The 26,098-nt window shown below is 37.9% G+C and overlaps 2 long non-coding RNA genes across 5 annotated transcripts in view; one reads left to right on the top strand and one right to left on the bottom strand.

The window, feature by feature from the left end:
- The window catches only part of LOC140479749 (uncharacterized), a 200,721-nt gene extending 176,959 nt beyond the window's left edge, over positions 1–23,762 (top strand). Inside the window, exon 4 of the long non-coding RNA XR_011961114.1 lies at positions 23,650–23,762. This is a non-coding gene — a long non-coding RNA (uncharacterized lncRNA). The remainder of the gene's footprint in view (positions 1–23,649) is intronic.
- Positions 1–26,098, bottom strand: part of LOC140479745 (uncharacterized) — a 74,765-nt gene that overhangs the window by 46,033 nt on the left and 2,634 nt on the right. For all 4 annotated transcript variants that reach the window (XR_011961108.1, XR_011961105.1, XR_011961107.1 and 1 more), the window contains exon 2: positions 16,001–16,087. This is a non-coding gene — a long non-coding RNA (uncharacterized lncRNA). The remainder of the gene's footprint in view (positions 1–16,000; positions 16,088–26,098) is intronic.

Here is a 26,098-nt window from a genome sequence, read left to right as displayed (position 1 = left end):
AAGGCTAATGTTCTGTCCTTCTAAAGGATGGTCCCCAGTGCTGTATCCATTCCCTTCTTAACCAGGGAAATGGAAGCTCCCAACTTGCAAATTGCTTACTCTTGCTCTGCTCTCTTTGGTACCAGTCATCTGTAAGGGAGTGGACTGTGAGGATTACCCAGAGCTAGCCAGAAACTAGAATAAGCAAGTCCCTGCCTTGATCTAGACTATCCACAAGATCTCCTAGGAGAGTTACAATGCCGTTCATAGTCAAAGTGAAATGGAAAGCAAGGACTTGAGAATAACTTAATCTACAGTTTGTCATTACATCAGCATCACCCCAATATTATACAAAAACGTAGCACACCAGAGAGCCACAGGAGTACATGTACTATAAATCCCCTAAAACATGTAGAATAGGTAAAGTAGAGGTATTAAAAAAAAAACAATTTACCAGAGATGGGGCAACTTGAATCTTCCTGGAAGTTCATGTGACAACATAATGGGTTTAATTTAAATAAATCAGTAATGAGTAAACTCTAGAAACAAACAAAATAATAACCAGCCTGAATTTGCTGAGAATCAAACTCACTTAACAAGAGAAATAGTATCGTACAGAAAAAAGCTGTGTTCTGACAAATTAGCTCCAAGTGCAAAAGATATCCTGAATTGTTGATTCGGTACTTGAAGCAAAATGGCAACTGAAAACAGGTTCCCAAATGACAAGTCTACACACTAATCTGATTAAATGAAGACTCAACATTCACCAGAAATTCAACATTCAAAATTCTGGCAAGCATTCAGTCGTTTTGATTTCTCTTAAGTGCTTCCACTCTTTAAAGAAATTGTGGCTGAGAAGGAAATCACTATTCCGTGCAGGGTCTTAAAGGGGAATACATTTAATGAGTTCAATGCAAAAGGAAATTTTGAGTTTGGATGTGACCTGCAACACTCTGCAGAAAGACAATACCAAAGCTTAAATTCTCCTGCAGCATAGAGGAGAATTAAAAATGGATGAAGATCACTGCTTGGACAGCTGAAATGAAATATGACCATTGTTAGTGATTTAAAAGGTTTTACAGAGAGGCCATGGGACTGCAAGTTGCCATTCCTGTAAAGGAAATTATATTGTGCATGTGCGTCATCTCAAAACCCTGCTAGAGACACAAAGTCTGTCTGAACAATTCCCAAACCCAGCTTTCAAAAATCTACAAACCTTTAGAGTTGTGACTGTAGAATCTTTCAAAACAGAAAAATCTATTTTTAATTCATTCTTTGGGATGTGGGCATCACTGGCTGGCCAGCATTTATTGCCTCTCCCTGGTTACCCTGGAGAAGGTGGTCACTGCAGTCCATGTGCTAACCCATAATGCAATTAGCAAGGGAATTCTACAACTGTTGTGTATTGTCTTGGGTAATAAGTTAGCCCATCTGCCAATTCTGTTCCTGATCTTTATTCCATCTTTTTTGATTGTATCATATCTTTTGATCATTCACCACTCGCATCACTTAAAACCCTGAGTTCCGCTGTTATGACCACAAATCGTAACCCCAGATCACTAAAGGACATTAACTTCTAAATGCTGATATGTTCTTTTTAAAGAAAAACGGATGCAGATGCAGCCGAAGTGACTGTGAGTGAATATCCAAGGGCTGTAGGGAGAGGAACACTGGAACATCACACTCGAGTGAGAAATAGCTTCAGAGGGAGAAATTGTATTTAAAAAAAAAACAATTGTAATCTCCTGGAAATTCTCCAAAACTGTGAAAATGATGGAAAACAAACAGAAGTTGGGTTGAGACAAAAAGTCTTCCTTTTTTGAGAATATACAAAAACAGGGCTTAGGCTGTTATGTACCCTGTGGAAGGTGCTAGTGAACGGAGGTTACTCATGTGCCAGCCTAGTTCATGTACTAGTGTGTGGGGAAGGTTATAGTCAAAGAAATACACATCAATCACCCCTGCAACTGCAGGCCAATAATTCACTCCATTCTACAAACAAGCTAGCAGGGCAACAGCATTCTCCTCACTGTGCACTGTCAATCAAGCACCAAAAGTTAAAACAATTTCAACTAATTCCAGAGCTAAGAATCCTGAAAACCAACTGATCAACTGTTAACTTTCCACTCTTCACATACAACACATAGAAATTTATTCATATTTCTTAACTTTCATCTGCTTTTAGACACATTTTTCATTTCTAATCTGTGTGCATATGTTAATGTCATTTCTTCCCTCACATTTAGTTAGTAAAAAAACGCTTTTTTTAAGTCTCCAAAGCCTAGTTACATTGGTTCCTTTTCACAACATTAATTTGTTTTGGGAGAAAGGTACCTACATGGGAGAGGATCCTTTGTAAATTAATTGCTTTGTAACCAAGGATTGGGTACTTTAAGAAGAGTAGTTTATCCCTCATCTTCTGGGGAGGTTGACAATTTGTGATATCCTGCCTGGAGCTCCAATAACTTCAGGTAACATGCCCGAGGTCTGTTCATAGCACCAGCTAAAACAGAAACAAAAATCCTGTACAGTCACATTCTACTCAAATTTATACAATAGGACCAAAGATATTCCCCATGGTACAGCTACCATTACACATTCTCACTCAGCTCCTATCTATCAGATGTAAAGCAATTTATTGCATTGCCTTAAAACTGGATCTTGATAACAATCCTTTTTCTAGAGCTCACCATCCTTTCAGAAGCAGAATAATGAGTGTTGCTGGGCATTTGAACATCGCAGACTCCAGAGATGCCCTTCTACTGATGAGCACGTGGGCATTCATTGCATTTGTTCATCAGCATTCCCAAGACTAATGTTTTACAGAGCTTTAGCAGGGAAACTGTTCAGAAGTCACCACATGGACTCTTCACTTCAGTTGTCATGGAAAACTATTATTTCCTTGGGTTTGTCAGCTGTCCCATCTCTAGTGTGTAACCATACATGCGTGGGAGCATGTTTCCAATAAGACTCAACTACGGATCCCATTATTTTCCTGATAACCTGCACAATTGTCACTTTGTACGGGATTAAGAATACTGCAAAAAATGGGTTGGGGACACAGACTGTACAAAAAGAGGAGGAATGGAACAGCTGGAGCAAATTAAAAGGAGAAGGTTGAAAGGATGTGTACGAGTGTCCATCTCTGATGTATTCGCTCCTAATGGCTTTGTATAGTTATAACACTTCAACACAGAAAACAGGCAAACGGAAGTGAAAAAGATGGATACTGTCAAAAAGGAGAAGAGATACTAAAGTGGCAGTGACATATCCATGTGAAGTGAAAAAGAGAGGGTCTTACAGACATCCTATTTTGGGGAGAGAAACATCTTTTCAACGTGCAGTCAACAAGAAACAGATACTGACATAAATAATGGGTAGGGTTGGATCTTGAGGCAATATGACAGATTCAGGGTGGGGAGGAGACACACGGGGGTGAGGTGGGGGGAGTGGGAAATGGTCATTTGGCAGGGTGGGGGAGCAGGGATAAAAGGAACAGAAGAAATATTGTTTGCTTGGTCCACACTGTTAGAAAACCATGCCGGGGGGGAATTCACAGGCATTATTGCTGAAAGCTGCTTTGGGTTCTTTTTACAATTTCTTGAATATCTTCAAAGGAAATGTGAAATAACTTGCCTGCAATTGAAATCAGATTTCTGCAGTGCTGCACAATTGGCTCGAAGCAAGAAATAAAAAAGTTTCCATTCCACCAAGATACCTTGGATATTTTATTCGTTGAAGGCAGCTGAGGAGTACGAAAAGAAGATGAGAGGGTTGCTGCCGCACAGTCAGACTGTAATGAGAGACTGGAGAATATGCTGAGGTTTTATTGTGACTGCAAAGCATCTGCAAGTCTGTAATTTAAATACCATTATTAGGACAGAAAAGTAGAAGGACATAAGAGGAGAAGTGGTATGACAGAGCTTGCAGGCTCCACTTAGATGCCTGATCAAATTGGTGCCTGTGATTTTACAGGAAATTAAATAGATATTGTTGTCACAGACTCTGCTGTTCTGTCACTGAATAATTATGTCTGTCTAGATAATGAAGAGTTATTTTAAGTGAAGCTCATCACATGCCCTCATTTTCTTTGCTTCTCTTCACACTGTAAATTATTTCTCTTGCGACATTTCCTTGATTAGTTTAGATCATACTGACCAAACTAAGATTATAAAGTAGGCGCAAATCATTTCTTTCCAATTTTAGATCAGCAAAGCACAGCTTTATCAGCTTCTGTTCTTTCTAGATATATTGATGCACCTACACGGCTGAATCCAAAACCATACCATTTCCCTGTTTAAAATGAATACCAATTGATATATTTTATTGGGTTTGTTAAAGTTTTCTTGCCCTATATCACCTTAGGCTATTTGTTTATTTGACACTGCATATTATTGGCAACTCTTTCAAGATTAGGATCAGAGAAACGTGTAGGTCCATCTCCACGTTCCATTAGAGGGAATAGGATTCATGCCACATTTTCATGTGACTGCTTAAGCTTCATATTCTACAATCCTATTTCTAGTCGAGTTTATCCATTCAAGTCATAATCTCCAATTGTTGCAATAGCTACAGCATTGAAGAGAGTGTTCCAGATCTCTCTATGATCAAATCTACTCATTAAGTAATAATAATAAAATTACAAATGGGGACATCTCAAATACTCTGCCTTTTACTGTGCAGATAATTATAGCAGTGAATCCGCACACAGTGTAGGTTCTGTCAAACAAGAAGTGAACGTTTTACCAGATTTATTTTTTTAAAAAGTGATGTTAGCGGAGGAAAGAATCCCTTGGGACAACAGGATAAGTTCCTGCTCTCCTTCCAGAAGTGCAACAGCATCATTATTGCTGGGAGGCAGGACAATGATTTAGTACTTTATCCACAGCTCAAACAATGCAACGCTCCAATTGTGCTGCATCAATGCGTTAGCCTTGACTGTGCCCAGCTGAAGCCCAGCACTTCAGACTCTGAAGCAAGTGCATCCAGCTTCTTTAACCGAGACCTCATTAGGGAGCTTTTTGGCATCGGATTGTGATTGTGTAGAAAACGTTTTTTTTAAAAAAAGGAAGCCAAACTCCATTTATCTCAGCACACCTCCTGGCATTCAGGCTAGTTAAAGACAATGATGTAGTTCATTGTATGGAAACCTCATGTATGCTTATTCATCATTGTTATTTAAAAAGCAATGTCTGAAAGCCTTTCTAGGGCTGTCTCCGAAAGTAAGCATTTTATAGCTTTGAGTGCAGTAGTAGAGTCATCGGTTTTGTTTTCTGCTATTGTACCAAGGGAACACTGAGTACCACAGACATTAAGGTCATAAACACTTTGAAAGTCAATTCATTGTCTGGTCCAAATTTTAGTTACTTGTCGAAGATTGTCTCAGATGTGAATAAAGAAACATGTTAGGTTGAGCAATATAATTTATTTGAATTGAATTTTTCTTGAAACAAATGTTAATGTAATGGTAATTGTGGCTGTTCATTATTATCCATTGAATGTTTAACTAGAAACAAAGGTGCTTTTTTATTCTAAACTTCCAATCAATTGCCTGCAATTAATGTGGGTGAAAGTTTGTGGAGATTTAGTTTATGAAAACACAAATAGGGGATGTTGCTGAGACAGGAGAATCCAAACACAAAGGAAGGGCACATTCAGCACAAAAATGGTTTTGAGCCTTGGCTGCTCTTCTGGGAATACCATTCAATACCTTGTTCAAAAGTGGTATTCATGTTAGACCTTTCAAAAATAGCCATGGAATTAGAACAATTAAAACCTCTGTCAAGTTCTGATGTTATCATATCATATTTATTAGATGTAATGTTGGTAATTACTGTACAATAAACACACACTTTCTGGCAACCTTACAAGACTTTAGATGGAATTTAATCTTACATTTATGAGCCAGTGATGACTGCCAATAGGCTGCCTATGCCCACTAAGTACTAATTGAAATGTATTTCAAAGTCATTTAGTTGCTATTTTGCAACAGTTACTCCATATACCAGTAAACTGTTTTCTAATTTCTGGGGTACTTTGAAGCAGGGTTTCAAACTTTTGGTTGCTTGTATTAACTGTTTGAAACAGAGCAATTATCATAAATACTTTAGTTTTTGAATTTGTGGGGAAGGTAGTAGTGCAGTCTTAATTTAAATCATTCGATAACTAATTGATAATACTCCTAATGAGCTGTATAGGTTATAGGATGATGGAAGAAAAAAAAAGTCATGCTTAGCTGAGAGGACTAGAGTTAACTTGTTCGATAGTTTTTTTTGAGATTCACATCATGGATCAGCTGTGATTTCAATGTTGTGCATGTGGCTCATTAAAGACTATACTCCTTGATTTTTAAAAATGTGAAGAAATAGCATTTCAGATCAGAAAGTGCACAGACCTTAGTCATTTGTTATATCATCATGGACTGAAAATACCAACCCTGTGGTTCTATTGTTGAAGAATTCGTTAACAGGTGAACAGAATGTTTGTAATTCTACACTTTCTTTCAATGCTTAGTGGTCATTCTTGGCAAATTAGGGAATGATTCAACTCCCACCGAGATTAGATAAACAGATTTTAATAGCAGGATGTTCCAATGTATGAATTACAAGATAAAAAAATTGGTTTTTGAACAAGTTATTTATTAATGCCTACACCAAATGCTAGAAGTGGAGTCTTTTGTTCAACTTAGAGCCAAGAAATTAATAAATCACCACAAATTAGTTAAATGTAAAAAAGGGAGTAATCCAAGTACAAAAAAGAATAATGATGAATAAATTTTGCAAATTTAGGAATCAAATAATTGGCTATCTGAAAACATTTTGATTTAGGATATATAACATAGTTTGAAGTTTTTATTCTGTTAAGTGTTTCATGTGAAACAAAATGTAAAGGAATGTGTAAACGCAATAAGTAAGTGATTTCCAATAAATGCCAAAGGATTTTATTTAAAAAAAAAACCATTCTGTTGAAGAATTAGGTAATTGTTTAGACTCTTATCTGAAAAGAACCCAATTTTAATATAGCATTCCTCTACTGTACTACTCAAAGAGAGAATAGGACCTCAAATCAGCAAGAGAGAGTGTTTACTGTAGAGAAAGACACAGAAGATACAGAATGTGGTGACATCTCTGTAATATGGACATTTTTCAAAGAGGTGGTGCTGGATGTCTTAAAATATGCAAAAGTGGATAAATCCAGAGGACCTGATCGGGTGTACCCCAGAACACTGTGGGAAACTAGGAAATTGATTGCTGGGCCTCTTGCTGGAGATATTTGTATCATCAAGAGTCACAGGTGAGGTGCTGGAAGACGAGAGGTTGACTAACGTGGTGAGACTAAGAAAAGTGGCAAGCAAAAGTCACGGAACTATAGACTAGTGAGCCTGATGTCAGTGGTGAGCAAGTTGTTGGAGGGAATCCTGATGGACAGGATTTACATTATTTGGAAAGGCAAGGACTGATTAGGGATAGTCAACATGGCTTTGCATGTGGGAAATCATGTCTCTCAAACTGGAGTGTTTTAAGGAAGTAATGAAAAGGATTTGAGGGCAGAATGGATGTAATCTACATGGACTTCAGTAAGGTGTTCAACAAGATTCCTCATGGTAGTGTTTAGCAGAAGTTGGATCTCATGGAATACAGGGGAGAACTAGCCCTTTGGATACAGAACTGGCTTGAAGGTAGAAGACAAAGGGTGGTGGCGTCTGTTGCTTTTCAGACTGGAGACCTGTGAGCAGTGGTGTGTCACAAGGTTCAGTGCTGGGTCTACTATTTTTCATCATTTATATAAATTATATGCATGTGAATATAGGAGGTTAGTAGGTGATAAATCTAAGGTGCTGCATTTGGGAAAGGCAAATCTTAGCAGGACTTATACACTTTAGTAAAAAAGGTCCTTGGGTGTGTTGCTGAACAAAGACCTAGGAGTGCAGGTTCACAGCTCCTTGAAAAGTAGAATCACCGGTAGATAGGATAGTGAAGCCACCATTGGTATGCTTTCTTTTATTCGTCAGAACAGAGTGTAGGAGTTAGGAGGTCATGTGACTGTATAAGACATTGGTTAGGCCACTTTTGGAATATAGTGTACAATTCTGGTCTCCCTCCTATAAGGAGGATTGTGTGAAATTTGAAAGGATGCAGAAAAGATCTACATGGATGTTGCCAGCGTTGGAGGATCGGAGCTATAGGGAGAGGTAGAATAGGCTGGGACTGTTTTCCCTGAAGTGTTGGAGGCTGAAGGGTGACCGGAGAGTTTATAAAATCACAAGGGGGCATGGATAGGGTAAATAGACAAGGCCTTTTCCCTGTGGTGGGTGAAGTCCAGAACTAGCAGGCACAGGTTTAGGGTGAGAGGGAAAGATTTCAAAAGGAATCTTAGTGGCAACCTTTTCATGCAGAAAGTGGTGTGCTTACAGAATGAGCTGCTAGAGGAAATGGTAGAGGCTGGTACAAATACCATATTTAAAAAAAGGCATCTGGATAGCCAAGTGAATTGGAAGGGTTTAAGAGGGATATGGGCCACTTGCTGACAAATGGGACTAGATTAGGTTTGGACATCTGGTTGACATGGATGAGTTGGACCGAAGAGTCTGTCTCGGTGCTGTGCGCACTAAGTATACGGATAAAGTTTTGGTGTTGCCCAACTGCTATTACACTGTTCACACAAAACTATTTTCTAAATTTAGGCTATGTTGGAGTATAGTGGTTATATAAATGCCTGGTTTATTATAAGCACTGCCCTGAGAACAATACAGGTAAAGAACATTAAAAAGCAACATTTTGTAGGTTATATGTATAAAAACAGCAGCTGAGGGCAACGATACTTATGGTCATTTTACACCTCTCACTCTGCAATTCACACTGCCACATTTGTAAAAACAGGGATGACCAAGATGCTCACTACCTATTTTAATCATTTATTCGATTTGTGAAGTATTGCTGCCAATTCCAGCATTGACTGCACATCCCTTCATTATCTTTAAAACATGAAAATTTGTTGTCTGAAGATGCAAATACAGATTTTCAAGAAAAAAAAACTTAAGCCACTGGCACAAACACATCATGCAGCACTTTAGTTCCTTTTGAAAAGAAACTAGTTTTCTTTTCAAAAGAAAGAAGAATCAGGGAAAGTGAGAAAAACAAACTTTCATATGGTTGGTCCCTTTTTAAACACATGGAATCAAAAAAAAAAGTTAATTAATGAGCTTTTGAACAAAATCCACATTTCGACAAAAATCATTTTTGTATATTCCAAAACACAACCAGATATTAGATCAGATTATCAACTTATTTTGGTCCTCCATAAATGTTGTTCCCCTTCAGTCGTAAGAGGTCAATCATCAAATGATGAACCTTCATTAGTGGACGCAGTTAAAACATCCACTGACTTACTTATTGCTGTATTTGTAGGGAGTTGCAAGACCATATGTTCATTTTTACTAATAACACTTGTTTTGACAAAGAAGAAGATGGGTACTTCTGTTTTCACATACCAGCTAACATAAATCTGGAAATGTTAATTTCCACTGAAAAACATGTCTAAATAGGATTAATTTCTCAAATGTTTGCTAAAACCTTTCTTCCTAATGCTAGTCTCTTCAGTTTTTCAGCATCTCCAAATTATATTGGTTGGAGATTTTTTTTTTAAATCAGTGAGCTCACTTCCTCCTCACCTCAAACATTCAGAATAAACCAGGCAAGTCATACTGGGAGCTGACTTCTTCACGCTCATGATTAAAGTGTTTATGTATGATGACTTTTTCTGCCTGACTTTAGAGTTTTGGTCACTGTTCTTGAGGAATCTTTCTAAATTCAAGATTTACAAAAAAAAGGTACTGTTAAGTCAGTTAATATCTTTGATTTTGTCGAACGTTTACATTGTGGACAGTATTGGCAGCACTAGAGGAATGGCTGGGCAAGATACTGGGCAAAGTGTATAAAGCTTAACATGTAGCTTAACATGTAACATTGAAATCAAAATTGCTGAAGCCCATTAATTCAGAATTAAGCAAAAAGTATGAGAGGAGAGAGTTTAATTAGAAAATTGGGGTACAAGTATTGAAACTTTATTCCAGTTTCAAAATCCCTTTGTGCACACATGGATGTAAGTCATTAGTTTCATATTCCTGTTGTAAATTGTCACCAGTTATTAAAAGACTCAACTTGTACTTTGGATACTACACTAGCTCCATTGTCTGCAGTGTGAACGATCCATATCTCACGAGTACCACAGGGGTGAATGAGTTCAGAAAGGCTTGTTCAGCAATGAAAGAACACGAGTGTAGTGTCATTGAGTTCAATGCAGTAACTACTTATTTCTCTCACCATTGATGGGCCAGGACTTTTTTTAATTCAGTAAGCCCCCAGTGACTAGTATGCGGTGACCAATTAAAATGACAAATCCCATTGGTATTTCCTTTGGGGCACATTCCCATATCAGCTGACTGCAAAGTCAGTCAGAAATCACCAAAGAGGAACTTGTTTCTAAGTCTTCTCCAATAGCCCAGGGACACTATGCTGTCTCTGAAGCAATGGTCCCTCTAGGCACAAAAAGAAACAGATTTGTGTTCTGGAAGTCACTGTCATGCCTAGACTGGAGGGTCTGGAGCAGTAGAAAACAGAATAGAGGGAATGCAAAGCTGACATAACTAATCAAAAATTTTCAAAAGGCTTTAGCAGGTGTATTGGGTCCATTGTGGAGTTCTTCACTAGACAGCTGTAGAAGGACATATACAGTTGAAGAAAGAAACAAATGAATAAAGGGAATAAAAAATAGCAAAGTGGATGGTTATCAGATCAGCTATGATCTCATTGAATAACAGAGCAGATTTGATGGGCTGAATGGTCTGTTTCTTCTCTTATGGCACACAGGGAGGCCTGTGAGCAAAACCAAGAGGACTTGTGAAAGAAAGACTCAGCTCCTTTCTACACAAGATAGAGAATGTTTTCAAGCTGACTGCCCATTTACTTTTACAATGCTTCAATCTTGAAAAATGAACTGAGCTTTTAGTCTTCCTGGAGTGTGGACAGCCAGGGCTGGTGTTAGTGGGATATGGTCAGGGCCCAATTTCTGCAGCTCAGGTCTCTAGAACAGTGGTTTGCAAGCTTCAGTATCAAGGCACCCAGGTCCATAACTAAAGTGGATTTCCCTTCTCTTGCATGCAGAGACAAATGGCACCAGATACTACATCAAAGAGAGCTTTCTGAAGGAGATTGAAAGCATAGAGGCACACATTCTGTAAGCCCACTTCTCACCTTGTCATGGCACAGTAGTGTGCTACTCAACACCAGTGGAAAACTACTGCTCCGGAATGCCTATAGTACTAGTGTGATGGGACTCTGGGGTCATGGGCAATACTAGGGCCTATCATTCAAATCTTGCCCCTAGTGGTGGGAATGAGTATTGCCTTGTACAAAATCTGCACATCAAAATCATTTACAACCACTTCAGTGAAGTGTCCTGCACTGGGACTTAGAGCAGAAGATGGTGACAGCAAGGTAGGGTGGCTAGAGAAATTAAATGTAATCGGGTTGGAAAAAAAGAGATTTCCACAGTCCAACATAATCCAGAGGCTTTGTTTCATATACATACTGTAAACAGTTTCTGGTTTACCCTCAAGTTCCCTTTCTGTTTAGATTGACTCAATGCCAATTAAGTAAATAATCTCTGCTTCATGATCTTTGGGGCATCCGTGCGTTCAAAGTAGGTTTTATTTCTCAATTTTTTTTTTAATGAAGGAGATGTGGCAGAGGTTCTTAATGATATCCCACAAGCAACATTGTGACCAATACCCAGGCAGTGTATTTTAAGAGGATAGTGTAGGGATATTTCACAGATATTGGATAGAAGGAATGTCTTCACACTAGGATACATCTTGGCTTAGTATCCCATCCAAAAGACAGCATTTGACAGGATAACTTTTGTCCAGTCTCAGCCAGTCCTACAGCAGATGAGAGACAGACATTCTCACCACTGATGCTGTTTTTGACATTGCTGCAGTGACTTAGCTGCAAAGGCATTGAATATACATATCACAAGGCTTACTGAGCCAGTAGAGTTTAAAGTTTAACCAAATCATCAGCAGACAGTACTAAGTCATCTGTGACTTAATATAGTGCATTTCTGACCCCCCAAAAAACCTGTTTCCTGTAACTACAACAATTGTAGTTTGATAGAAACTACATACCCTGTAATTTTTGGGGTATAAGGATGTTTATACTCTTCAGATTTCCTTTCCTTACTTTTAAGGAATGTAAAGCCGACTAAAAAAAAAGGGGATTGGTCAGTGAAATCTGTCACAAGACAAACTATAATTCACAGCTGATTGAGAGGTTGTGCATTAAAATATCCTTTAAATGATAAAAATGTTACAAAACAAGTAACCTTCTCAATGATAGCTAAAACACAAGGGTGCTAGCTGATAAGTGACAAAACACATTAACAATAACCCTTAAATTCATACTCGCGGTAAGGGGCTGATTTTAAAAAAAAAGTTACTCTCACTAGTGAGAAAGCAAATCTGCTAAGTTCCTTGCCCAAAGTAGGCAAAGCAATTCAAGAGTGAGGGAATTAATTAGTCCACAGTTTGAGAACTACCTGGCTGAGTGACTTGAGGATTAAATGCAACTAATCAATACAAAATACATACAATAGAGTTAGGAAATTAATCCTTGTAGAGTACAAAAATTAGATTATTGGTGAATCTTAAAATGCTTATTGCACAAAAAGCACACTTAAAATCTTTGCTATACTGCTGCCAGACTGCTTGGAACTTTGAATTGCTCATGTTACTGTTGGGTTGTTTATGTAATGGATTGCAATGTTCAAGTGAAAACCTAAATTGAGACTAAAATAATCCCATTCTGAAAACAACCATAAAAGCCTGAACTCAAGTACTTTTCTAAAAAAGCCAGAAAAGGTCAGGTAACTTCCTTTTCTCATTGTAGAGATAGGTGCAGTCCCCATTTTGAGCAGTTATTGTCTTAACTTAAAGTTAGATTAAGTTTTGCAACAAGCATAATTTCATTTAAGACTTATCAGTACATGTGCAGATGCCAACATACTGCAGGCTGGAACTCGCTGTTCAAAAATCACTCAAAAGACTTGATTTTGTTGAGCATCTTAGCAGTGAAGAGTTGAGTTGCTCACCTCAAGTCCTTGGCAACAGACTTCAGCTATCAATGTTTCAACTTGTTAACCATAAATATTATGGCTTTTGGCAATTCTGTTCTGGTAGGAGCATTCTAAATGGGACAGGTGGGGTGAGGGGCACTCGCAGATTGTGTATAGTAGTGTAACTAGACAAACATGCTCACCACCTCCACTGACTGACATGTGGAGAGTTGGTGTCAGAACTGGATAATTCCATTTACCTGTATTCTAAGAGGGAAGGTCATTTTAGTGCAGATTAGGAGCAAGAAAGTTGACAAAAAATATCATAATTGTCTAAAAATGGTTGATAGCACAAAAATCCATTGCTCCAAGCAACACAAAAAGTGATCTATTGCCCATTCTGTTGTCTGTACCTTCAACTTTTAATCTGTTCCCTACTCAATTTACTAGCATCTCAAAACCAAATTGGTCTCACTTAGTAATTAACTTATGATTAACAACATTTATTCACCAGTTACCAAAAAGAGAAATATTAGCTTCCATCTGTTAAAAAAACAAAAACAGCAGTCTAAAGAAATTTGATTTTAAAAAAATTACAATCCAGTAGAAACAGATTTCATTAAATTGGGGTTGTGTTCCCATTTGGGCACCCTCCTGATAAAGAATATTGCAATATAGGTTCAAGACAAGGAACTAAAAGTCACAAAATTTAAAATGATTCGCAACCAATGTTTTATACAAATTCAATTCAGTTCACTTTCTTTGGATAATAAAAAGCCAGAATGCTACTCTTAGGACTTTCAGTTTTTGAAAACTATTTGCATGCTTACATCTTCACGTGCTTTCTTTAGCATGTGTTTGAAATGCAGCTTGTAGTGACTGGAGAAAGGTACTTTTTTTTTTAAAATAAAAAACAAGCCTTTTAGTAGCATTGGGAACTTTAGAAAAATGCACCATGTACTTCCTGTTCACAATTTAATTTTCCCCTAAATAGAGATTAACTGGCCTGGGATTAGATTTTAATCTCCTCTGAATAAACCCAATCCCTTAACCTCATACAAGGAATAAACTACTAAATAGTAATTAAATAAAACCAAAAATGCCAAATCTGAGTCAATGATGTTTCTAGCATTTAATGAATCAAAACTTCTCCAGCGTGGGTCTAAGCACAATTTTTTTTTAAAAAAAAATCCCAATTTAATCAAAACAGACCAGATTTGGATTAACTATCACTTGATCTACTTGGGGCCCAGATTTGTATTCATCCTTAGTCTGGAGGATGAAGGACATTTGTCAGTGAATTAACATTCTAGTGTACCCCTCATTTAAGCATCTGACAGACAATCGTATTCAAAAGCTCCATCTGCCAAATGTTTGCTTATTACCAGATCTATAGGAAAAAACAAGCTCAGCAAATTCAAGTACCTCCAGAGTAACTAAAGTCAGAGTGGCTTTCTAACAATGAATGAATGCCATCTTAATGAAAATCCCACTGAAACAAACCAGCAGCAATCTAAAAATCATCTGCTTGTGCACAGCCAACACCCTTTTGCAAGCAACAATTGGAGCACATTTTGATGAATGAAGGACATGTTAACTTAGTTTGCATTCTGTGAACCGTGGAAAAGATTGGGTTCAGGAAAGGTTGAAAAGCTACTTGGTATGAAAAATCGTGAATCGGTGAAGAGAAGCCTGTCTTGATTAAACAAAAAGGTAGCAGAGGCTCAGGTTGAGATAGGATGATTGATTTGAGCAGTGTTCCTGCTGAAACTGCTGTTTTGAGGAAAGTTGTTTGAACATGCTTTCGGAACCTGGACCAAAGGGAACTTGGAATTGTAAAGTAGATGTCTACACATCCTCCTCCTTTCATGTTTTAAAGCATCCCCTTTTTGTCTGTTAAGGATTGGAAACTCCCAGCACGGAACACTGGTCAAAAGGCTAAGAATTACTGTTAAATCAGTAGGACAAAAAAAGTACAAGCTTGGGAGAAGGCAGCGAATGGTATCTCCTTGTGAATGAGGACAGACAGGATGTAAGCCAGCTGGGAGAGAGAGAGTGTGAAGCTTGTAAAAAAAAAAGACCCTAAACACTACTTGCATCTTAAAAAAAAAGAGACAGACAGACAGACAGACACAGGGTTTGCCAGATAGACTGAGTAATTCTCTGCTCCCAGACAGGTGAAACTGCAGCATCTTTCAGGCTCAGAAAAAAGCAGCTATGGGGAGAAAAGTTAGCTTTCATATTGCCAGTGTGTCTTACTCTCTGTACTTTAAGAGTCTGTCTGACCACTCTAGCAAACTGATTGATTGCGGTGATTAGAAAAAGACTTCACCAGATTTCTAAACATTGGAGGGGTGAAGGCAAAAGCACATTTGAAAATACAAGCGAGTGACCACCTTTTGAGGAAAGAGCACAGAGGAACAAAATGCCAGAATCTAGGAAGACAGAAACACTTTCAGGCTACAATTAGACAGCTTGTGGTCCAAATAAATGTAAAATAAATCCTTTAATAACACTACATACATTCTGCTTTAAAAGAGCAGAGGATCAAAAAAAATTTGAAACCAGACAGACATTCTAATGAAAAGGTTCAGGTTTATAAAAAGACATCACATGGGGCAGAAGTCCATGCAGGTGAACTTCTGTCTCACTGAAATGCTAGACACCTCTAATTCTTTGAGGCGTCCAGGATTCTCATCACCTGGCAGAGACAGTTTGAAGTTACAGTAAATAGCAATTACAGTGGATACAGTAAATAAAGAGGATAAAACTTCTAGTTGCAGAAGGCATTGGATTGGGGTCAGAAAGATTGACTTTATAAAAACAAATTGTATCTTATTTTTCCAGCACAACACACTAATCTGTGTCTATATCTCCAGGGCAAATATACTGGATAGTGTGCCCCACTTACCTTGATGTGGAACAGAGAATGATGTCCTAGTCACGTTGCGCTTATGCTCGACTTAACTGCTGACCCAAAATCAGAGATGTGAGTGGCCTAGAGGACGAACAGGCGAAATTGCATGTCAGAACACACCTGTAATTTTGATACTTAAGATGTTGTCCTATAAATACAGCAAGCGGGCATTTTGGAGTCAAGGTTTATGTTAAGCTAAGCAAAGTCACTGTTGAGCTCAGGAAAAAACAAACAAACAATCAGTAACGTGCACAATGTGAGAGTTAGTTTTGCAAATGGGAATCTGAACAAAACAGCATAAGTGGTTTCAATTTAGTTCTCAGCAGCCATTGTGCAAAGGTGGCAAAGTAGGAGAGAAAAGTGTCCTGCTTTTTCCCCTTTCCTACGGGATTTTGCTGGCAACAGTGCACTCTTATTCATGGAAAAAATTCAGTCTATTTGCTTTTGTCTCACTGTTAGCTCTCAGGCATGTCTTGACAAGAGCTCAGTATTGCTGAGATGGTGGAGGAGGGGACAGGCAGTCATTTGTCAGGCTCTCTCAACCCTGAAATTTCTGTCAACTCAGCACCATTTGAGGGGCGAGAAAAGGGGAATTGATGATGTCACCCTTGAATCATAATTTCCAGAAACTCTCAATCTGTTTAGATAGTGGGAGTAATAATGAGATTACTGATCCAGAAATGTTATCTTCCACATAATTTAATTAAGAGAACCGGTACAGAAAACATCTGAAAAAACTTGTAGGAGTCAGCTAGCTTTCCATAGGAAAGTAGAGGGGAAGAAAATGGAAGAGTGAGAATAAATCTCATGAGCCAGCTGAGTTATGACTGTAGTTTGCAGATGTACAAGTCTTCCAACCTGCTGGCCTAATCTTGATCTTGTACTCCACACAAAAAAAACAGCTAATTTCTTTACCTCCATTTCACATGGCAACAATACCAAGAGTCCTGAAGCTTTCTGCCATAGTTGTCATTTTGGTTTTGGCTGTTTTAAATTTGGAGATGCAAACAGTTTAAAAAAAAAATATAAAATGGAGCAAGTGAACAGCTACTTTTTAATATCCTGACACCAGAAAAATGGAGATCCTTGGAGTCATAGTAAAGCAAGTGGGAAAACCATAAGCTCCACATATTTAGTGACTGTTGGCAGCAACAGATCTGGAATCGCTCAAGTTTATTCTCTTAAGAATGATTTGTGGCTACCACACAACTTGTGATCTTCAGTTTTTTTTTTAAAAAAAGAGAAAGGATTTTCAACCCGAAAAAGGAGTCGTTTGAAAGTTTACTTGAATGGTTAATACAAATAGATGAATAAGTGGGCTAATGGCAAGTACCTTTAGAGTTTTTGTTAAAGTAAATTAGCAGAACAAACAACATATCATAACCTTTCCCAGCTAACAGATTTGCCAACTTCTCTCAGGCCCTTAGATCAGCAATTTAACATTCAGAAATGTCATACATGAGATGCATCTCGTATGATCCTAAAAAAAAATTGTCTATGGTACACTTCAATCTGGTTGTAGAAGGCATGTGTGAGAAGTGATCCAGTGAGGAGGTATGGATTTCAAGAGATAGTTCTGCTACCAAAACAGTTACAAGAAAAACAGCTTCTGCTGTCATTGAGGTGCCCTTTACAAAAAGGGTGGAAAAACCAACTTTAAGTATCGCAGTTTGACTTTGCTAAAGGAAAATTTAAACTCAATAGCTGGAGGTGAACCCAGCGACCAAACTCCAATGGGAGGGCCTTCATGAACAGGCCCAGCTCAAATGTAGCAGTATCAACGTTAAAATGAATTAACGTGATGGAACAAAAAGTTAAAATTAATATTGCATTTTGGAATTCCATGCATTGTGGATTTTCCATATTTGATTCTTTGCTTTGGTAAAAGATTGGTTTTGGTAGTGGTCTTTGTTAATGACTTTATTCCCCCTCCCCTGCCTCAAACATCATATACAGCTACTTACGATGGAAACATGCCTGCGGTTAACAAATATTTTGTGGGGTTCATTGTATCATTTCACATCTTTTATTAATTATTCTACAAAAAGGTCACATTTGATGACCGGTTAACAGTTTTTCTTTGAGAAAACCTTGCAAAGCCCGGCCCAGCCTTCGACCATACTCAACCAAGTTAGAAGTACTTTGAAAAAAAAAAACTCACAAATGTGGGTGAAGTGGAAAAGAAAATTAAAAAAAGTGGCTTTAAGCGCACAAGTATTAGAAATCAAAAATGTGTAACCAGAGGGAGTGGCTTGTATAGACTTCACTTACGGCTCACAATGGTGTAGTGACCATGGAGGGAAAACTGGGAACTGTAGCTTGCTGCTTTCACGTTGATGTATTAACACCAGTCCAATAGCTCATTCTCCATAAAACTACAGCCAGTCCAAGAGCCTGGTTTGTACATTAAAATGATCCTCCTTTACTTCTTCACACCCCATCCTTCTATTCTTTTCTCCACTTAGTTGGCTTCCCTTTAGCTATATTATGGTGCATTAATACTGAAAATAAATCACCTTAAGCTAAACTCCTGTAAATGTGACATGGTATTCATGGCTCGGACCAGAGCCACCATGTTGTAGTGGCAAAATCTTGAAAGTCCACAGGCTGCCCAGCATTCTCAATTGTAACAGTGAAAAACTAGATTACTCTAGTAACTTTACTGGGGCCAAGTCATTCTTTACCATTTCAAAAATCTGAGACTATGACTAAAAATTACTTCAATTGCATATGGTAAATTTAGCTTTGGTCAATACACTGCACAGTTCATTAAAGTGAAACATTGGTTATCCACTCCATTTTCAAAACAGGTTCTTTCACTGGTCATGGGCATGGATGTCTCAGCTAGACTTTATAGTCCATCAACTGCACTCAAGATTCTGGTGAGCTGCCTTCTTGAACTGCTGCAGTATATCTGCTCTATGACGTCCAGTGCTGTTAGGAAGTGTGTTCCAGGACTTTGATCCAATGATAAAGGAATGTCTCTAGTTCCAAAGTCAGGATGGCAAGGGACTTGGAGGGAAACGTGCAGATAGTATGGTGTTCCAAGGTTACTGACCTAGCTGACAGAAGTCACATATTAGAAAAAAAGATTTATTGCTTCAATTAAATGCACCCTGGCCTGAATAGATTGTTATTGTGCTATTTGCCTTTCACCACAGAAAAGCTACTTACGGTAATAGACCTGGAATACTAGATACATTAATTTAGAAGACAAATTGAAATACCATTCAATAATCTGTATCTATACCAGTGTTAATGTGCATACGATTGGGTCTTTAAAATGACAGGAGGAAACATGAAAGGTAGACAACATGCAAAGGTCTTTATCACAGAAAAAAAAACACAATCACCAATGGTAGTCTCCGATAAGAATGACCAAAAGTCACCAAGGGCAAACTAAAATTTACATAGTATTTCTGAACTATTTTGGGATGTTGAGAAACAGATTAAATGACAGACATAGCATCACCTTACACTCCAACTATGTGTCAGATGCTTTTAAAAAAAACTATGTAAAACTTTGGACAACATCAATACGGATGAGAGAGAAATGCCTCAACTAACCTTGCCTTTTGGCACTTATGATCTCATTCTGGATCATGCAGAGTTCTGGAAGTTTTGAGGAACACTGAATGGGAGAATAAAGGATTGTAAAATAAAACCTGCAAATATTTTACATATCTAAAAAGTCTAAGTTGTAAATAAATTGCAAATTGAATGTTTGGCATTAAATTGCAGTTGGAAGGCATCTTTAAGCTCCTCCTGTTTTTAAACAAAACCCAAAGACAGCTGAACTACCTTAGCCTATTCAGCATTGTCCTTATTGATAAAGGAAGGATAGACAGTTAGATATAGTCTCGTGTAACTTCAGGTTCCGTGCTGAAGGAAAAAAAGCTCAAAGGTCAAGGCCATCTATCGTCAAATCTAAATCAATATTCGCGACAGCATGCTCCGAGTCAATGCATTCTATTCAGTCTCAAAGATTTTAGCTATTCATTCCCATGCACATAATAACAATAATACATGTATACCAGGAAATGGGTATTTTTATAGTACATCTTTAAAATGGTCATTAATCATACGAACCACAGAAAATTTGACATGATCACTCCTTGTTTGAACAAGTCGTGTAGAGTAACTGTCATGAAGAAGAGTATTCAACAATTAGTGTATTGTAATGTTTGGTCTGATATGTACAAATTAGGCACTAAATCTGTGAGGTGATGTATGGGTCTGCAAATACAGTGATATACCCACCCTAAAATGGCAGAGATGCTCTCTTGGTCTAAAATTTGTTTTATTGGATGTTCTTTTCAGTCAAGATTCACCATGTAGTCCTTTCTGAATGCAGAAAGGACTGGCACAAATCCATATGCGCAGGGGCATCACAAAAACCCTCTCTCTCGGAAAGGAAATAAAATCCCCATCCAGAGGTGACCAACATCGTGAAATAATGGTCAAAGTTAAAGACTGGCTCACATGTGCTCCAAGGAAAGACTGGCTCATATTTTCATAGTTTCTATATCCACAGACTGCTTCTTTGGGACCTTATTCTTGCTGCACTGTTTTCTCATCACAACAGTGAGCATTTTGCATAGAGTCAGATGCACAGATTAATAGTCTAAATGCTCCAGTAGTTTCCTTAGATTTTCCTTGAGGTGGGTGGAGAGTTCAGTGATCATAAACACCAGCATTGGGCTGAATGGCCAAGATGCATGCTGCAAAATATATTACTATTTAATACTACAGTTTTACCAAGATCTCCAAGATTAAATACTTTTGTTTAATTTGAAGTATCTTTTCCTGACCAAAACAAAAAAAAAGGTAGTCCCTCATGCTCTTTACATGAGGACCATTGGATAATCTAGTGTTATGCATTAATTCATTCCTTGTTCAAATACTTGGTAATGTGGTGCACACCAGCCCTCTGCTCCACCACACTTTTGCAGATCAAGTGATAAGTCTATGCTAAGGTGGTGTATATTGAATCACATGCATTTACCTAATCTTAAAGTTTCTCTTCCAAATACAACTGATTCATCCTGAGCTTTTAATACTTGCTAATGTGGTCACTGGACAGATCCTTTTAAGGGGGAAAAAGGGAAAAAAAAAAATCACATACCAAACAATGGATGAAGTACAATAGTGGAAGAATAATGTATGGTGGCATTCTGTGAAATCTAACTCAAAAGCTTTACTGCTATATTCAGTAAGAATGAATGTTCTAATCATTTCTAGACTAAACCTAGCCAAAATTGGCTATAATCCATGTTTAATTGATAAGATTGAAGAAAAATAATTTTAGCAGGATGAATGATGTGATTTGGATCCAGTCCATCCTGGGATTTTAGATGATTTTGGTAAGATGTGTACACGCAGTACACAGGAATATTGTATGTATAGGGTTGAACACAATTTAAATGAAGTGTCACATCAAAAGCCCAAACATTTCTCACATTTTCGGTTGGCCAAAGGTCAAGTATTGGAACAATTTTTATCCAAATCCATGGTGTTCTGCTTCATGAGAAAGCTGGCCAAGAAAGAAAGTGATTATTATACTATGACCCAACATATATTTTTATTAACCTCTCGAGAACTACAGGGGATTTAAAAAATAAAAAATGTTTAGTTTCATTGTGGAATACCCTGATTGAAAGAAGTTCTCTCATTTTACATTTTTCTGGTTCAACTTTTCAATATTCCACAAAACAAAAAAGTAGGCTTAAGTTTTGCAGATGTTGTAACGACAGGAAACGTGTGGCTATCCTGAAACTGGTGAAGGACATTCTGTACTTTTGAAACCGCTTGCAGATCCATAACTCTTAAATAACTGCAAACACACTTAAAAGGGAGAAAGCAAAAGCACTGAAAAAACCAAAATTCCTCACGGTTGCTGTTCTCACTGAACTGTGTAAAATGTACCCTTTTGGTGGTAAGCTGTTATAGAGAAAGTGTATGTTGTTTCATGCATTATTGACAGCCTCCTTTATTTTTCAACTAAGCAACTGCTCCAGACCAATGAAAGGTAGCTTTGTGTGATTATAGTTGGTTTTAGTTTAAGCTCCTAGGCTGAAGTTTTCTTAAAGAAAGAATAGAATCTGTATTAAATAATGTAGTCAGAGTTATTAATCTGTTCTCTGGAAGGGTGTTCCATCAACATTTTATGATTTCTTTCCCCCAAAATGGCCAAAAACACCAAGACTCAGTCAGCTGCCTCTGGCTTGAACAAAAATTTGCCTAAATTTTTCAGGCTGTTGTTTTCAATTATGAGATACATGACAGGGTGGAATACAATTTTAATCTAATCAGCTTTGTACAAGGAAAATGTCAATTCTAAAATTAACAGCAAATTTGTTAGCTTTTTTTTAAAATCATGAAAGTCCCGGTAATGGCCTTGCACCTGACATTGTTGTGAAAAATCAAATAATCCTGCCTCTTCCTCGCACAATAAGTGGAAAAAGCCTTGATGGACAGAAATCAATACTAATGCAGTGGTATGACTATCAGAACTTTCCCCCTTTCATAGGGCTGGTAAATCCTAATCTGTTTATTTATAAAAATAAAATTCAGGGTTGGAAGAATGGTGATGTCAGCAAATTTCACACTGCGGAAGGGAAAGCAAGATAATAGGACTGGTCACTTAAAGCATCAAGGGGCCTACTGACCAAGTTCATTAACATTTAATAAGGTGAGCTCAAGGAGGATGTGCCTTTTCTCCTAACCACTTTGTAAAAGGAACTGAATCGGTGATGGTTCATAAACCAACTGGTTTTCCATTGAGGTGGGAAAAGGTATTGCATTTCTGTCATGCGCCTATGCTATGGCTATCAATGAGGGGAGTAAACAGTTGTCTGTAATGCTTCAGCCATTTTGTTGTTTAATACAGACACTTATTTTTGTCTGCAAAAGGAACATCTGGATGCATTATTTTTGACGAGTAACCATTTCAGATTCCAATGAAATATTTTGCTTTTGTGAATGAACATTGAATGTTTGATAAATTGCACAAAAGATTCAGAACCAAAACTAATGAACCAGTGCCCTGTTAATATTCAATGCTCTATTCCTATTCTTGGTTAGGAGAGATGGAAATCCAATAAATCAGTCTTAAAAACTCATGCACATAGCAGTTAAAATGTTCAGGATTACTTTCCTGCAGCAAGCCACGTTGGTACTTAGAATATGATGCATGAATAGGACTGAGATTGATTGCAAAGTTCCCTTTACCAAATACTGCATCAACTCTTTTCTACTGTTAACTTTAGAGGGTGAACTCTTGAGAAGTAAGCTTGCTTTTCAAGAATGTATTAAGCATGATTTGACATGTTCAGAAGACAGACAGCAAACATTCAATAGATGAAATAATCCTGAATTTATATCTCACACAACATAAAAGTGACTGATGTTTTACTAATTTGTTCTTAGTTGGGTGCACTCTTCAATAAACCCACAATTCAACTGCCTTCCTTTTCCTGCTTTGTAAAGAATACTTCTGATTTTGTTTATGCTTGCATAGCCAGTTGTAGAACTTGAGAGAAAAAAAAATTGCTTCTGGCCAAAAAAGCTTCAGGGTGCTCAAGAAAAGTTGATTCTTGTTATGTACAACTTCATCAAAAATATAAATTATGATCCATAAATAGGAAACTGAATACCCTGGTGGAAAGGTTACTGAAAAGGCTATGTGACCAGGAGTGGAACAAATGCACAGCAAATGAAGTGGGTCGAACTACACAGGATGCCCCTCAGTCACAACCAAGTTATTCATTACCTTGCACTTCCATGACATAAAACAGCAAAAAGGAAAACTTCACGGAGGGAAAACATCAAATTCTGCTAAGGGGACTTTCGCATTCTCAAGTGAGTAATCAAAACTACGTCAAGTTTTTTTTTAAAAAAAAGTGTATTTTGGATTTACTTTCGCATCATTACACTTTTTGGGAAGAAAAACGTAAACCCATTGAGTCAAATTCTTAAAATGTATTTTTAATGATATATTGAACAAAAAAAGACTGATCAGTAGTGGTTAATTCAGTAGCTCATGCTGTCTAACAAATGGGCAACTGACTGTACTTCTGATGCAGTTTAATTTGTCCACAAATTTGTGACAATTCTGGTCAGAATTAAACAAGATTTTAGTGCTTAACTGCCCATTTCCTAATGATTTCTGAAATCAGCAACGGTGCAGTAATACTCAGTTTTGTTGAAAGGGGTTGAATTAATGCAAGAGATGGAAGAATTCTTTAGCACTAGGTTTTGATCAAGTGATACAGCTCTGCTGAAAGGCTCTCCAGACTGGTTTGCATGTCTGTTGCATTCCAACCAGACAGTCAGGCTCACAGCATGTCTGAACTCCTGATTCTAAATGCATCTCTTCACAATTCAATTGGTAGCTGCTCAATTATTGATTGTCATGAAGTTTGGCTTCATCATCCAGACAGAGGTGGCAAAATGGGTTAGAGAACACATTTCTTAGGAAGAAAATCACCACATGATTTGCAGATAACCAAGTGTGGTAAAAATGTCTTGACTAGAAGCATACACGAAGGGCTTGAATTAAATTATGAATGGTTGAAAGTGGGTGGGCTTTGGTTTGAAATAGGAAGCAATTCAAAATATGGTCAAATAGTACTGAGTTAGCCAATCATTAAGATAACACCACAATCGGATTTTATTTTATTTTTTAAATGTCATGGTCCATTATCATACTATTTATCCAATTGTATGTGACCCATCTGACCAAAAACAAATATGTCTATTTAATTGAAAGTGATTAGTGTAGAAATTATGTGCTTAAATGTTAAAGATTTGAAGAGAAAGTTTTTTTTTAGACAATGTATTATGGCTGGACACAGTTTGGGGGTTTTAGGAAAAAGTGAAAGTGCAATTCTTGCACAATTCCCACAGTGAGAATCATTTCCAGACATCACAACATGCGAATGGAAGTGTTCCAGGTTAAATTCTCCATTGCAGACCAATGAATGATGATACAAATTGAACTGAATGGAACATTTGCCATGGCAACAGCTTGGTGTTTGGGGGGGGGGGGGGGGGTTAAGATATGACAGTCCCTTTAACTCGTACATGAATCTCAGTTCTCAAAAAAAAGGGAATAATTTTGTTTTTACAAAAAGTGCTTTCGCGAAAGTAGAATTAAGTAGTGACGGCAAGTGCAACATTTCTTAGGCAGAGGGAAAAACTGAAGCGAGTTAAAACTGGCTTTGTGGCCCAGCTCATTGTGGGGGGGAAAAAAAACTGTTTCATAACGGGTCATTGCGACACTTGGTGGTGCACAGTGAAGTGTAGCAGCATCGTGCACTCCGTCTGGCTCGCTTGTTTGTGCTGTACAAGCTACAAGCCTCGGAAGGTAGATCTCATATCGGCACCGAGTGACTGAACCATCTCCTCCTACCTTACATCATCTGCAAGCCGCTTGCTCTGTGCAGAGGCAGCAAAGACAGAGGCTGCACCTGGAGCAGGGAGGAGCGTGTGAGGGCGCAGACTGACCCTGGCTAGGACACTGACTACACAGACTTTGCCCTGTATGAAAAAAAAAGGTCCAGACAACCCCTGCGGATTTCATCATGCGACACTCTCCTTTCTTCTTTTCCAGACGTGGTAATCCAAAGAATATACTTAAGATCACCAGCAGCGTAATTATCTACCAGCTTCAGTCTCTCTTCCCCCCCACTCTTTGTTCAGTATTGGGAGAATTCCGAACGTTAATAGGCAGTGCTTTTTTTTTTGAAAAAAAAGCAAATATAAAAGATTAGATTTCACAGGAACCCCTTGTTATGACTACCTCCTAATTCCATCAAACTGATCTAAATCCGCATTATTTGGAGCTGGAGAGATTGCTTTTTTGGTGCTTTGATAGAAGGATCGAGAGAAAGACAGCTTCAAAAATATAAGAAAAAGGAAATTCATTTCCACACAGCTCCTCTTCAGGCATGGCGAGGATTTGTTTCAACCGCCAGATGCATCTTTAAAGCGGAGTCTGGTTTGCAAAAGTTTAGATTTGCGCATCTTTTGTTTAATTTCTAGCCTGACAGGAGTAAACAAGCGGTGTCTTCCTCCGACACACCTGACCAC

This window comes from Chiloscyllium punctatum, chromosome 7 (assembly GCF_047496795.1).
Source record: "Chiloscyllium punctatum isolate Juve2018m chromosome 7, sChiPun1.3, whole genome shotgun sequence".
In the NCBI taxonomy this organism is placed as follows: Eukaryota; Metazoa; Chordata; class Chondrichthyes; order Orectolobiformes; family Hemiscylliidae; genus Chiloscyllium; species Chiloscyllium punctatum.
Note: the sequence above shows the minus strand (reverse complement) of the source record. Positions and strands in the feature narration are given on the sequence as shown.